At 42.7% G+C, this 15,035-nt stretch overlaps 1 pseudogene; it reads left to right on the forward strand.

Moving 5' to 3' along the window:
* The first annotated feature begins 404 nt into the window (after positions 1 to 404).
* Positions 405 to 13,172, forward strand: LOC115471827 (annotated as a pseudogene).
* The last annotated feature ends 1,863 nt before the right edge of the window (positions 13,173 to 15,035 follow it).

Below are 15,035 nucleotides of genomic sequence, written 5' to 3' on the forward strand. Positions count from 1 at the left end.
GTTTCTCTATCTTTGCAAAGTACTCACACCTGAAGGGCATTGCTCCCCATGTGGTTGCTACAGGAACAGCAAGAACAGATGCTATTTATATACTTAATCAGGGACTTGGGCTTATGCTCAGAAATGACTTAAAATTACCTGGGTTCTATGCAGGTAAAATTATGCATGTACAAATATCCACAGATGATGGATAAATATATATCCCACCCTTAGTTTCAGGTAGAATGTCTTGTTTTTAATGTCATAAAGTTTAAATATGCTGTAATAATTCTCTATCTTGGAGGAAGATCAAGGGACGCTATGCAGCTGACTTTGGTTGATTTCTTATAGACCTTTTTTAAATTTAAAAACAATGACTGAAGAAAGACAGCCTTGAATCCAACCAAAGAAGATTTCTTCTGATAATGCCAGATTTCTTTTTGGGAGGCAAAGCAGCACAGTTGCTAATTGTAGTTTCTATCTTGGAAAAGCATCATTCCCTAACTGCCCAAAACACATGTTGGTGGTAGAAGCAAAGTTTGATGGAGAACATTTGGCTACAGATTCTGTAGATCTCTCAGATGGACCCAGACTTTGCCACCAAGCTGGCCTGGGAATTGGACAAGAATGCACTGCACCAACACAGATACAATGTGCTCCTACCAAGTTCCGGTGTTTTGTTACAGAATCTGTAACTTCAGCTGAGGAATCTCTGAGATATATTGTACTAGATCTAAGAACTTCTTAGAAACATAAGCAGGCTCCAAAATGGTATCCGTTGCTCAGCAGCAAATATACAAAGTTCAAGCCAAAGATGTAGATTAGTGTTACACTGAAACTGATACAAAACCTCAACCGGAGGGGTTTAAAGCAAAGGAGGCTCCTCCCAAGGAAGGGAAAGTGCCTGCTGGATTATCTGGACTGGACCCTAAGAATCATGTGCCTGTCCTAAAAAAATGCAGCAGTCTATCACCAGATTGGACTGGCAGACAACTGTAGAGACTTCTTTGATTTGTCGGTCACTGTAGCCTTTGCCATACACTTGGAACAGTTGATTTCCAGTACAATCAAGTTGCCAGAATGACAGCCAGAATTTTTCTTTTAGTATTCGTTGTTGGGAAATGATGTCACAAATGAACTTTTCACCAATTTAAAGAATTCAAACTTTGATCCAGAGAGGATGTCTGTTAAGATACGTAGTAGTCTTGCATATCCTTCGCAACGAATCCAAAACTACAGATTGACCTTTCTTATGGGGATCAGCCACTTGGCAGCACAGAGATATCACTAACTAGATTGCTAAAGCAGAATGCAGAGATAGAGCAGCAACTGTAATTACTGCATAGACGGCTCGGAAAGCGAATAGAATGTTGGGTATTATTAGAAAAGGTATGGAAAACAGGTGTGAGGATGTTATAATGCTGTTATATCGCTCCATGGTGCGACTGCACCTTGAGTATTGTGTTCAAATTCTGGTCGCCGCATCTCAAGAAAGATATAGTGGAACTGGAAAAGGTGCAGCGAAGGGCGACTAAAATGATAGCGGGGATGGGACGACTTCCCTATGAAGAAAGACTAAGGATGCTAGGGCTTTTCAGCTTGGAGAAGAGACGGCTGAGGGGAGACATGATAGAGGTATATAAAATAATGAGTGGAGTGGAACAGGTGGATGTGAAGCGTCTATTCACGCTTTCCAAAAATACTAGGACTAGGGGGCATGCGATGAAACTACAGTGTAGTAAATTTAAAACAAATCGGAGAAAATTTTTCTTCACCCAACGTGTAATTAAACTCTGGAATTCGTTGCCGGAGAACGTGGTGAAGGTGGTTAGCTTGGCAGAGTTTAAAAAGGTGTTAGACGGTTTCCTAAAGAACAAGTCCATAAACCGCTACTAAATGGACTAGGGAAAAATCCACAATTCCAGGAATAACATGTATAGAATGTTTGTACATACATACATAGTAACATAGTAGATGACGGCAGAAAAAGTCCTGCACGGTCCATCCAGTCTGCCCATCAAGATAAACTCATATGTGCTACTTTTTGTGTATACCTTACCTTGATATGTATCTGTCATTTTCAGGGCACAGACCGTATAAGTCTGCCCAGCACTATCCTCGCCTCCTAACCACGAGCCCCGCCTCCCACCACCGGCTCTGCCACCTAATCTCAGCTAAGCTTCTGAGGATTCATTCCCTCGGAACAGGATTCCTTTATGTTTATCCCACACATGTTTGAATTCCGTTACTGTTTTCCTCTCCACCACCTCCCGCGGGAGAGCATTCCAAGCATCCACCACTCTCTCCGTGAAAAAATACTTCCTGACATTTTTCTTGAGTCTGCCCCCCTTCAATCTTGTATCGTGCCCTCTAGTTCTACCGCCTTTGTTTGTGGATTAATACCTTTCAGATATTTGAACGCCTGTATCATATCACCCCTGTTTCTCCTTTCCTCCAGGGTATACATGTTCAGGTCAGCAAGTCTCTCCTCATACGTCTTGTAACGCAAATCCTGTACCATTCGCGTAGCTTTTCTTTGCACCGCTTCAATTCTTTTTATATCCTTAGCAAGATACGGAACTGAACACAATACTCCAGGTGGGGCCTCACTAACGCGTTTGGGAAGCTTGCCAGGTGCCCTTGGCCTGGATTGGCCGCTGTCGTGGATAGGATGCTGGGCTCCATGGACCCTTGGTTTTTTCCCAGTGTGGCATTACTTATGTACTTATTTATTTTATTTAGTTATTTGCTGCATTTGTATCCCACATTTTCCCACCTGTTTGCAGGCTCAATGTGGCTTACAGTATGTTACAACGACAATCGCATTAATGGAATAAGAATTTCAGAATATAAATACAGATAAGGTGCACATGAATATCCTTATTCCTTCACATATCTGCCACTACTGACTCTAGAAATGGCCCCTACTGTTGGCGCATCAGTAGCTTTACAAAAGAACGGTATTTTTAACAAACCTTGAAGCCAGTTGAAAGGTAAACTGAGGCAGAAAGCCCAACAAAGAAGAGTTTTATCACCTAAACTGAATAAATCTTAGAGCCCACAAATCAAAACTCTGGAGTGTGTCACCAACATTGCCTCATTACAGTCACTCTCCTCCAACTAAAGATGAATCAACAGAAGGTGAAGTAGAAATTCTATAGCAGACTGATGCACCAGTAACTAAGAAAGTCCCCAAGGACCCAACACCTGCTCCAGAGGTGGATGGTATAACCGCATGTACTAGATCTGAATCTGTTTCAAAGCAGAAGACAGCTATTTCACCTGCAACACTCCGCCATTGCTTTCCAATAGATTTACAAAGTATCCATAACCTAGACCTTGGATTTCCTGTCAACTGCATATTAACATACTCCTATCCATTTTTTTTTGGCAGTGCAACTCCTATTATGACCAATCCTCCAGGTGACGTAAGAAAAAAATATGGATGCTTTTCTTCCTCAGTCCTTCTATGCATTTGACTTTGCAATAGTGCGTCATCAGTTACAAGATCCCTTTTGCAGGTTCTTCTGGTTGAAGTCTGTTACAAGAATAAAGTGTCAAAGATCTACTTCAAGGAGTAGAAAGATTACAGCTCTATCATGTGCTAAGTGCTGCAAAAACTCATTTCTTGGGGCCTCAGGGTTACCAGTGTCAGTGGCAGACCTTTAGTGAAAGAATCTCCATTACAGCTGTTCAAGGAGTAAATAACCAAATAGCTAAACTTTCTTATGTGATAATTTTGGAAGACTCTGGTCTTGTGAAGGTGCAGGAAGTTGTTCTGCCATCTCAGGTGCTAGCCAGAAAATAACTCATTCTTTAGCTCAAGCTGCCCAAGTTAAGGGAACTCAGCCACAACCATGGGAAACTTTCAAACTCAAAGCAGCACTTGAGTTGGAAATGTGGAAGGAAGTACAAGTCTTTTTGAGAATCAGCTGAAAGAAGAGAGTTGGCTTACATGCAGGCCCTGGCAAGAGATAGAGAGAGGGAGGCCCTAGTAAAGAAAAAGTCAGCGGCGTACAGTATTTTAGAAGAACAGCTACAGAAAAGGTTGGTAGACAAGGAGAAATGTGAATGTCAGCTTAAGAACTTAAGAACATAGGAACTTAAGAATAGCCATACTGGGTCAGACCAATGGTCTATCTAGCCCAGTATCCTGCTTCCAACAGTGGCCAATCCAGGTCACACGTACCTGGCAGAAACCCAAATAGTAGCAACATTCCATGCTACCAATCCCGGGGCAAGCAATGTGCCTTTCTCAATAACAGATTATAGACTTTTCCTCCAGTAACTTGTCCAAATCTTTTTTAAACCCAGATACTTTAACCGCCATTACCACATCCTCTGGCAAGGAGTTCCAGAGCTTAATTGTTCTTTGCGTGAAAAAAATATTTCCTCCTATTTGTTTTAAAAGTATTTCCATTTAATTTCATTGAGTGTCCCCTGGTCTTTCTGAAAGAGTGAAAAATCGAATCACTTTTTACTCATTCTACTCCACTCAGGATTTTGTACACCTCAATCATATTCCCCCCTCAGCTTGCCAATGCTGAAGCAGAGCTAAAAAAAAAAAAAAAAAAAAAAAGAAGCCTGAATTGCAGACAGAGTATGAACATGGCCTTCAGGAGAAGCAGGATGCTATGCAACATATCAGAGAAGACTGTGCACGGCAAGTAGAGATGGAAAGATCAACAATCAAACAGTTGGAAGAGGACAATCTTTGCCTACAGCAGCAACTTAATGACGCAGAGCAAAAGTTTAAGCTCTTAGAAAAGGAATTCCTGCAGCACAAGGATCAAACCAGCAATTCAACTTCAGTCTGAAATAAATTTTCTCATGTTAGAAAAGGTACCTTGGTCTATTTTAAAATTAAAATGTGTTTTATACTAACATCCCTGTTTAGTAAGCAGCATTAAGGGCGTGCTAGCATTTTTACTGTGCGTTAACCATGTAGGCACCCATACTATTCCTATGGGTGCCTACACAGTGCATGCTAAACACGCTAACACACCTTGGTAAACATACATAGTAACATAGTAGATGACGGCAGAAAAAGACCCGCACGGTCCATCCAGTCTGCCCAACAAGATAAACTCATGTGTATACCTTACCTTGATTTGTACCTGTCTTTCTCAGGGCACAGGCCGTATAAGTCTGGCCAGCACTATCCCCTCCTCCCAACCACCAGACCCGCCTCCCACCACTGGATCTGGCACAGACTGTATAAATCTGCCCACCACTATCTTCGCCTCCCCAACACCAACCCCTCTTCCCCCCACCTGCTCCACCACCCAATTTCGGCTAAGCTTCTGAGGATCCATTCCTTCTGCACAGGATTCCTTTATGTATATCCCACGCATGTTTGAATTCCGTTACTGTTTTCTTCTCCACCACCTCCCGCAGGAGGGCATTCCAAGCATCCACCACTCTCTCTGTGAAAAAATACTTCCTGACATTTTTCTTGAGTCTGCCCCCCTTCATTCTCATTTCATGTCCTCTCGTTCTACCGCCTTCCCATCTCCGGAAAAGATTTGTGTGCGGATTAATACCTTTCAAATATTTGAACGTCTGTATCATATCACCCCTGTTCCTCCTTTCCTCCAGGGTATACATGTTCAGGTCAGCAAGTCTCTCCTCGTACGTCTTGGAACGCAAATCCCATACCATTCTCGTAGCTTTTCTTTGCACCACTTCCATTTTTTTTACATCCTTAGCAAGGTACGGGCTCCAAAACTGAACACAATACTCCAGGTGGGGCCTCATCAACGACTTGTATAGGGGCATCAACACTTCCTTTCTTCTGCTGGTGGTTGGGAGGCAGGGCTGGTGGTGGGGAGGTGAGGATAGTGCTGGGCAGACTTATACGGTCTGTGCCTTTGCCAGAGCCGGTGGTTGGGAGGTGGGGCTGGTGGTTGGGAGGCGGGGATAGTGCGGGGCAGACTTATACGGTCTGTGCCCTGAAGAGCACAGGTACAAATCAAAGTAGGGTATACACAAAAAGCAGCAAAATATGAGTTACCTTGTTGGGCAGACTGGATGGACCGTGCAGGTCTTTTTCTGCCGTCATCTACTATGTTACTATGTAATCGAAAGCCGAACTTGGATGTTTTCAACTGCACTCCATCGCAGAAGCGTACAAAGTTGACGGGGGCGTGTTAGAGGCGTGGTGAAGGCGGGACTGGGGCATGGTTATCACTCGAACAGAGATGGGCGCCTTTCGCCGATAATGGAAAAAAAGTATGCGTTTGTAGCTAGAATTTAGGGCACTTTTCCTGGACCCTGTTTTTTCACAAATAAGGCCCCAAAAAGTGCCCTAAATGACCAGATTACCACCAGAGGGAATCGGGGATGACCTCCCCTGACTCCCCCAGTGGTCACTAACCCCCTCCCACCACAAAATATGATGTTTCACAACTTTTTATTTTCACCCTCAAATGTCATACCCACCTCCCTGGCAGCAGTATGCAGGTCCCTGGAGCAGTTGTTAGGGGGTGCAGTGGACTTCAGGCAGGTGGACCCAGCCCCATCCCCCCCTACCTGTTACAATTGTGCTGCTTAATGCTTAGTCGTCCAACCCCCCCAAACCCACTGTACCCACATGTAGGTGCCCCCCTTCACCCCTCAGGGCTATAGTAATAGTGTAGACTTGTGGGCAGTGGGTTTTGAGGGGGATTTGGGGGGCTCAACACACAAGGGAAGGGTGCTATGCACCTGGGAGCTCTTTTACCTTTTTTTTTGTTTTTGTAAAAGTGCACCCTAGGGTGCCCGGTTGGTGTCCTGGCATGTGAGGGGGACCAGTGCACTACGAATCCTGGCCCCTCCCACGAACAAATGCCTTGGATTTATTCGTTTTTGAGCTGGGCGCTTTCATTTTCCATTATCGCTGAAAAGCAAAAACGCCCAGCTCACAAATTGTTGAATAAAACATGGACGTCTATTTTTTTCGAAAATACAGTTCGGTCCGCCCCTTCACGGACCTGTTCTTGGAGATAAACGCCCATGGAGATAGACGTTTTCGTTCGATTATGCCCCTCATGGTGTTTTAAACTATATATGTTGATTATTTTTATGGATGTATGTGATATGTTTGAATTATTGTGTATCTTTGCTTTGTAATCTGCCTAGTTAATAGGCGGGCTATAAATGTTTAAATAAATATATAAAGTCATGCACGTTAATCTGCTTTTCAGAAACGTCTGATTACAATATTAATGTCCTGTTTATTAAATATTGTCTCAATAATGAAATCCAAGTAATGTTTACTATGTTTCCATACACTGAAAATGAATCTTTTCCAGTTGAAACCGTTCATAATGAGGCTTGGTACAAACATGTCTTTTCAAGGCCCCAACATTAAAACACTTTCATTTAAGAATGGCAATAGAAAGTCTACAACTCTTGAATGCTTTTCACATTTTGTCACAACATTGGATTTGGATATATTTAAATAACTTGTAAACCATTCAAGATACCATATACTATACCTTTCAGGGAATATACTGTAGGTGAAAGCTGTATACCACTTTGGGTGAATTTTTCAAAAAGGCAATAAAAAACCTAAATAAATAAATAACATTTGTGTTTCTCAGTTGTGACTGCACTAGAGATTAACTGCATCTTTGTCTTATATAATGCTACTAGCCGTTGAGCCCGTAAAAACGGGCTGGTATTGGGGTTTTCCTTCCCCCTCCCTCCCCGCTCCCCGCGAGGTTGCCACTGCTACCGTCCCCCCCACCCCACCCCCGGAGTTGCCGCCATCCCTCCACCTGGCCTGGGCCTTCTCTCCACTACTAAACTTACACATTCATTCGCCGGAACGCAGCACGCACATCAGCTGAGCTGCCGTCGGCCCTTCCTTCTCTGCCTGTGTCCCGCCCTCCTGTGACGTAACGTCAGCGAGGGCGGGACACAGGCAGGGAAGGAAGGCCGACGGCAGCTCAGCTGATGTGCATGCTGCGTTCCGGCGAATGGATGTGTTAGTAGCGGAGAGAGGGCCCGGGCCGGGTGGGGGGGGGGGGGGGGAGGAACGGTAGCGGCGATCTCAGGCGGGCGGGCGGGGGGAGCGGTATCAACCTTGGCGGCGCAGTTTTCCTCTCTGTCCCACCCTCGTCATCACGTATTGACGCGGGGGCGGGACAGAGAGGGAAGTCTCTACTGCGCATTTGCGAGTGAGTCGGTCACTCGCCGTTTATATGTTTGATGGCTTATTTGCGACCATTTCTCCATTTCCTTCCTGAGGGATAGCAGTGCAAGGGAAGATGTTTTTCTTCTTCTAGTGCTACTCATAGGTGACCTCTGTAATACTAAATAAAACCAAACAGCTTCATGGTAGAGGAGTAGCCTAATGGTTAATGCAGCAGACTTTGATCCCAGTAACTTGGGTTCAAGTTCTACTGTAGCTCCTTATGACCTTGGACAAGTTACTTAACTTTCCATTGCCCCAGGTACAAAAGACCCCTTTTACTAAGCAGAGGTAAGCCCAATGCTGGCTTACTGCTCACTAAACAGGAAGTACTGCCAGGCTACCACAGCAGCCCGGCAGTACTTCCTACCCCTAGCGTGCCGTCATATCTAGTGCTACAAATATATATTTATTTTTGTAGTGCCGGAGTCTACCTGGCGGTAATTGGGCAGTGCCATGCACTCTCTGGTTACCACTGGGTTAGCGAGGGAGCCCTTACCGCCACTTCAATGGTAAGGGCTCCCCCAATGAAATGGCCGCACGGCAAGTGCTTTACTTGCCGACCGGCCATTTCCTGCAGGAAAGAGAGACTTCCCTTTTACCCACTGTGGTAAAAAGGGGCCTCGGTGTGTGATGCCAGTGCAGGCCCCCTTTTGCCGCAGCTTGATAAAAAAGGGTCCCCTTAGATTATGAGCTCTCTAGGTACAAAGAAATTATCTACATATATAATGTGTACAGCACTTATGTCTAGTAGCGCTATAGAAATGATTAGTAGTAGAATTTTGAGGTTAATGAAAAGTTTTATGCTGCCCCCTCTGTTGCAATATTATGTATATATGCATGGGATGAATGATATATGTATTCATCTTACTGAGTTTAATATATTAAAATATGGAAATGTGTTTTCAATGATATCTTTTGCATTTGGACAGCACTGAGAAATGTGTTAGATCATGTTTTGAACTGGTTTAATGGCTTGGATCCAGACTTGAAGTTCGAAATGTCATATTTTCAGGTATAGAGACATTTTTTGGATATTTGTATTGAAAAGTGTGGATTACAGTTGTTGATTTTGTACTTAAAATTGTGGATTGAAATAATTATGTACAGTTTCATCGCTTTCGTCCCTGGAAACTGAAAATAGGAAAAGGAAGGAATTTGATATACCACATTTCTGTGGTACAATCAAAGCAGTTCACATATTATTGGCCTCATTTTCGAAAGAGAAGAATGTTTAAAGAGTGGCATAAAGCAGCATTTGGATATTTTGCTTGCCAAAATGTTCAAATTGCTATTTTCAAAACCTATGTTGCAGACATTTATCTATGCAGTTTATCTGCAGTACGTCCAAATCACAAAAGAGCAAGTCAGGGGCGGGATTAGGGCTTTCCTAACACTTGGATGTTTTCCTGCCATAATGGAACAAAACCAAAATGTCCAGGACTAAAACTAAGATGTTTTGAACTAGACCTATTTTAATAACGACTAAATGACCAGTAGAGAAATAAAGGAATGACACTTACTACCCCAGTGGTCACTGATTCCCTCCCACCCCCCAAAGATATGAAAGAAACAGTACATACCAGCTTCTATGACAGCTTGAGATGTTATGGCCAGTCCTATTAGAGCAGCAAGAAGGTCCCTTTATAGCCCAGTGGTTGGTGCAGTGCACTGCGGAAAAGGGGTCCCAGGCCCATAATCCACTCTAACTGATTGAAATTGTCAGCCCCCCAAAACCTACTGTATCCGCATATAGGTGATGCCTGCAACCATAAGGGCTATTATAGTGGTGCATAGTAGGGTACAGTAGGTTTTGGGGGGATTTTGGATGCCTCACCATATAATATAATATAATGGGGTAACGGTGAGATGTGTACCTGGGAGCTTTTATGTGAAATCCACTGCAGTGCCTCCTAGGGTGCCCCACTGTTCTGCTGGGATGTCTGTGTGGCCGGTCTACTAAGAATGCTGGCTCCTCCTACATCCCAATGGCTTGATTTTGTGCATTTTTCACTTGGACTTTTTTTGTTTTTGTTTTTGGAAATGGACCAAAAAGATAAATACACAGAGAACAAAAACATTTAGCAAGTGGCCATTTAAATAAACAAACCAAAAAACAAAGATAGGTGTTTTGCTGTTTAAAAAATTACGATATTCACCACTTGGATTCTGGATGTTTTGAGCAAAACAACCAAAGTAATATCGAAAATGCCCCTCTACATATACAAGTACTTTTTCTGTCCTTAGTTGGCTTACACTCTGGGGGGGGGGGGGGGGGGGTTGTACCTGTAAGACTATTTATCTATAAGCCAGTGTTTACAAATAAGATAGATGTGCTCCACATTATAAAGCTTTACAATGCCAGCTGTGGAATGAATTCAGCGCATTTTTGCACAGGGGTATCTTTTATCAATGTTGAAAACAGCATATGCAAGAGCTATGTTTGGGAATTGGGAATTATTATTATAATATAAAGAGAAAAATTATGAAGATATATAGATGTCTGCGTTGCCTTTTTCTATTATCTTTAAGAAATTAGTGGTGTCTGTACAATACCATTATAAACCTATATCAAATCTCTGTTTTGCTTCTAAATTACTGGAAAAAGTGTTAATGACTCTATTTAATAATTTTTTTGGAAAACTCTAACATCTTACATCAGTGGCAAATCTGTTTTTTGGTTAGGCCAGTGTTTCCCAAACCTGTCCCGGGGCAACCCCAGCTGGTCAGGTTTTCTAGATATCAGCAATGAATATTCATGAGATTGATTTGCATACACTACTTCCACTACATGTAAATTTCTCTCATGCATATTAATTGTGGATATCCAGAAAACTTGACTGGCTGGGGTTTGGGACAGGTTTGGGAACCACTGGATCAGGGCTGGTCCTAGGGTCTCTGGCGCCCCCCAGCAGACTATGAGTTGGCGCCCCCCCAATCTCCTTTCTCTCTTCTCCCACCCTGCCCCTGTCCAGCGATTCTCCTTCGCCCCATCCCCCGCCATACCGCGCTGCCCTTGGTTCTTTAAATCTTTAATTTACCTCTGTTCCAGCAGCCACGTCATTTGAAAGCCCTGCCCTGTCTCTAGCCTTCCTTCGCTTCGTGAGTTTGTTCCCTCAGAGTCCCGCCCTTGAGGAAATGACGTCAGAAGGTGGGACTGCGGAACGAACTAACGAAGGGAGGGAAGGCTAGAGACAGGGTAGGGCTTTCAAATGACGCGGTTGCTGGAACTGAGGTAAATTAAAGATTTAAAGCACCAAGGGCGGTGCGGTATGGCGGCGCCCTTGAAGGCAGGCACCCCCTTGCGGTGCTTACCCCGCTTACTGGGTTTGACTGGCCCTGCACTGGATTAGGCTATAGTCCAGAGACAGCGTTAGCTGCATCTATCCTGGACAACGTCCAAATAGTTCTGACTGTATCCTTAAATTTAGTTTCAGCATTTGATTTAAGAGACCGTCAGTTACTTCTGCATTGACTATGATCAATAGGTATTTGAGGAATGTTGTTGAATTGGTTTCAGTCATTCTTTCATTAGCTTATGGTTTCTGCCTGTTTAGTTACTTCCATTTCTATAGTCTGTTCTCTAGGTTGTAGTGTACCACAGGGTTCAGCTCTGTCCCTCATTTTATTTAACATTTGTTATGGTAATTCAGGAGGCGTGAATTAGTACACACATATACTGTATGTAGATGAAATTTTATTGATTGCTAGGGTATCTCAAAAAACCATGGATTTGACTATGCTGTAACATTGCTTAGATTTAGGGTCACAGTGGTTGGTGGAGAATCATTTGATTCTGAATGTATTTAAGACAACTACTTGTTGGATACTACTTATCACTTCTATAACGCTACAAGGCATACGCAGCGTTATACACCATACACATAAAGACAGTCCCTGCTCAAAGAGCTTACAATCTAAATAAGACAGGTAACAGACAGAAAAATTAAGAGGTAAGGGGAATAAAGAGGAGGGGATAAAAGGTACAGGCAAGTAAGCAGTGGTTAGGACTCAAAAGCAGCGTCAAAGAGGTGAGCTTTTAGCTTGGACTTGAAGACGGCCAAAGACAGGGCTAGACGTACATGCTCGGGAAGTCTATTCCAGGCGTGTGGTGCAGTGAGATAGAAGGAACGGAGTCTGGAATTAGCAGTAGAGGAGAAGGGGACAGACAAGAGTGATTTGTCAACAGAACTGAGTGCCCGAGGGGGGGTGTAGGGAGAGACAAGAGTGGAGAGGTACTGGGGAGCAGCAGAGTGAATACACTTATAGGTCAGTAAGAGAAGTTTGAATTGAATGCGGAAATGGATATGGAGCCAGTGAAGTGATTTGAGGAGAGGGCTAATGTGAGCATAGCGATTTTGGCGGAAAATGAGTCATGCAGCAGAGTTTTGGATACTTTGATAAGTGGAGACTCTTCCTGACCTGATTTGATTTCGATTATTTTTAGAGTTCCAGTGGCCATTATAGATTTATTTGCGTATTTAGGGGTATAATCGACCTTCAATTCAACTTTTTGGTTTCAGTTAATGATGATATTGGTAAAGTATTTGATAAGCAGTGAATGGATTTGACTGTGATTCAAAAATGGATGATGGTTAATCATCTATAATTGAATGTTGCTAAGACACAGATCCTGTTGTTAGCAAGTGACCCTAATGATGATCTACCTGATGTGTTTGAGTTTGAGAAAGAATCCATTCCTATAGTTGTGAAGTTGCGGAATTTAGGAATGATGATGGATACCACATTGCCAATGAAATGTCATGTAAAGAAAGCTGTAAGAGATTTCACAGTTTCCACCCATAGTCGTTCATGCATTTGATTGCCCCATGGAGTTCTTTTATTTACATGTTTATATTATTTTAGCTATTGTACATCACCTTGATCTGTGTAAGTTAGATGATGTGAGGAAGTCTATAGGAAGTTACTGTTTCTTCTTAATGGCTCTCCCTCACAGAGCAGGGAGGAAATGACTCGGAAGAGGCAGAACCAGGAGACCACAGTCCAAGTAGAATAAAAGTCCTTAGCACAGCCTTGACTGACTAGATATGTTCCAAGGACTGGATTGAGAACCACTGCACAGATATTAATATATGCAGAATGCACAATCATTAAAAATTAGGTATGTGCATTAATTCATGAGTATGCAATATTTGCAGAGATAGCTAAAAGTTTACAGTGAATGCATTAGCGTTTTTACCTCCTGCTAGAAATCTGCTGGCGCTAAATGCTGAGATGCACATTATATTCCTATGGGAATATAGTGCCAGCTGATTTTTAGCACAAGCTAAAAATGCTAGTACACCTCAGTAATAACCTCCAAAGTTAAGTAATTCTAATATTTTTTGAAATACTGTTTTTGTTTTAAAGGTTTTCTATGCATAAAATTTTGATAACAAGTTATAGAAAATAGATTATTGAGGGCTATTGTAAATTTATGAGAGATCGATGCTAATCGCTATGACTGGAATGTTTTTATAATGGGCCCACTTAATTTCCCACTAATGTTTTAAAATTGTTTGGGGCTTTATATAGTCAAAAAAACAAAACAGAACAACAACAAAAACAGAAACAAAATTTAGGATTGGGATTTATTTCTTATATTATACTACCTTTATAAAATAAATACAGAACTGGCATCTTTATGTTACTTTGACATAGGTGCCCTTTATAAAATTATGCCTCAGTTTTGCCATTTGTTCTAATGGTAGGAGAAGGGAGGGATTAGTCCATCAGGCTTATGAGTCTTTTCAATGTTGCCCAACCCATGCCAGTATTATTGTAAGTGTTTGTGTTGGGGGAAGGGGCATATGGGCATGGAGGTGCCAATTAGTACAAGGATTTTGAGAGGCAATATGCATGTTAAAAAAGTTAACACCTGGCCCAAGGTACCTGTTAAACTTTGGATTTTAGTGAGTGTATTGCTAAATAATGGTTGGAGTTGAGCATACCTTACTACTTTTTGTGTATTTACTACTTCCCATTGAGTGAATGTTAAAAACAGTACCTTGGGCACTATTTTTAGCTTAGCATGCACACTAACCTTTGTCATAAGCACCATAATGTAACTAGGGAAGGGAATGGGACTTAGTATACCGACTTTCTGTGTGTTTTTTTTTTTTTGCAACTATATTCAAAGTGGTTTAGTATATTCAGGCACTTATTTGTACCTGTGGCAACGGAGGGTTAAGTGACTTGCTCAGAGTCACAAGGAGCCGCAGGGGGAATCAAACGTAGTTCCCCAGTGGATAGAAGTCCACTGCACTAACCACTAGGCTACTCCACTCTGATTCTTGAGTATGGAAGTATTGAGTACCTCACACCCTGTGGGGCACTTTTACTAAGCTGCGGTAAAAAGGGCCCCATGCTAGCAGCGGGGGCTGTTTTTGCCACGCACTGAGGCCCTTTTTATTACAGTGGGTAAATAGGCCTAAAAAAGACATGACCATGCGGTAAGATTGCTCTTACTCGTGTGCCCATGTGGGGGGAGAACTTACTGCCACCCGCTGAAGTGGCGGTAAGGGCTCCTGTGCTAATTCAGTGGTAACTGGGTAGCATGCGGCGCTTCCTGATTACTGCCGGGTAACCCCATGCGGAAATATTTTTTGAATATTTCTGCTAGCGCCAGAAATACTGTACGCTGGGGGTAGAACTACCACCAGCGCCCACGCATGGTAAGCCCAGAGTGGCCCTAAATGTCATGGTAAGGCCATTGATAATGTCTGTAAGTACTGAAGCTTGCATAAATATTTATATCTATATCTTTATATCTGTCTGAGATATAGATATAGGTAGCTATATAAATAGATATAAACATATATCCAGTGGTGTGCTGGAGCAGGCTCTCACAGGCTCGCAAGAGCCAGGTGTTAAGTTTTTA

Source organism: Microcaecilia unicolor, chromosome 6 (genome assembly GCF_901765095.1).
Source record: "Microcaecilia unicolor chromosome 6, aMicUni1.1, whole genome shotgun sequence".
Lineage (NCBI taxonomy): Eukaryota > Metazoa > Chordata > Amphibia > Gymnophiona > Siphonopidae > Microcaecilia > Microcaecilia unicolor.